We start from the raw sequence: 1,237 nt of genomic DNA, 5'->3' as shown, positions 1-1,237 counted from the left end.
ACCAGGTTGCTGGCTCAATCTCCATTAGGGATCTGCAGGAGGCTACTGATCAATGTTTCTCTCTCATTGGTATTTCTATCTCTCTATCCCCCCCTTCCACTCTCTCTAAAATCAATAAAAAAACGTATCTTCTGAAGAGGATTTTTAAAAAAAAAATTAGGAGCCAGACTATACAGAGCATGTTCAGCTGTATTAATGGTTTTTTTCTTTATCCTAAAAATACTGAGAGTTGGGGATTTTTTAAAAAAAATTTAGGAGTCATACTATACAGAGCATGTTCAGCTGTATTAATGGTTTTTATCTTTACCCTAAAAATACTGAGAGTTGGGGGAGAACTGTAGCTGGAAGAGAAATACTAAGAGCAATGGGGGGAAAACTGACTCAAAAGAAAATAAAAATAATTCAGGATATAAAAGATAACTTTGTGGTAAAAGTGCCGCAGAGCTGTTTTAGGAGACATCACATGCAGAAAGCAAGAACGAGATGCCATGAGAAAGAAGCAATCAGAAAATATGAGTTCTCGAACATTAGAAACATTGTTGAAAATTTAAAAATTAATAGATGAGTTTGTGGACCCTAGAGCATAGAACACAAAGACGGAGAAAATGAAAGCAACGACAAACTCGAAAGATTGCTCCTGGCCCAGCATCTGCTATCAGGAGTTGCAGAAAGAGAAGGTGGGAGAACAAAGGGGAGGAGATGGTGGAAAAGAATGTCCCAGAACTGAATAGGGACGCAGACACCAAACTGGAAAGCTTGTCAAGTGATAAGCAGGATGGATTTTTTTAAGACCAACACCTAGACACACTAAGAAATGTCTGAATATCAAGAAGAAAAAGAACACGAATTTAAAAGCTTTCTGTTAAAAAATAATCACAAAGAGAGGAACAGGAATTAGTCTGGCATCACCAATAACAGAATGGCCAGGAGCAGCAAAGGAAGTCCTGCCAATTCTAAGGGAAAATTACTTTGAATCTAAAATCCTAACCTTGGGGCCAGTTAAAAATGCTCTATGTGACTGAAAATACAACGCAGTGCCTTCAACAAATAGGAGGTTACTTTTCTCATCCAACAAGACATTCGTAAGAAGCATTGCAATATCTATACTAATAAAAGGGTACTATGCTAATTAGGCCAGGAGACCTTCTGGACAAAGGCAGGGCCGAGGCAGAGGTGGTTAGGGGTGATCAGGCCAGGAGGGGAGTGCAGTTTGAAGTGACCAGGCTGGCGGGGGGCG

This window comes from Myotis davidii, unplaced genomic scaffold (assembly GCF_000327345.1).
Source record: "Myotis davidii unplaced genomic scaffold, ASM32734v1 scaffold428, whole genome shotgun sequence".
NCBI lineage: Eukaryota > Metazoa > Chordata > Mammalia > Chiroptera > Vespertilionidae > Myotis > Myotis davidii.
Note: the sequence above shows the minus strand (reverse complement) of the source record.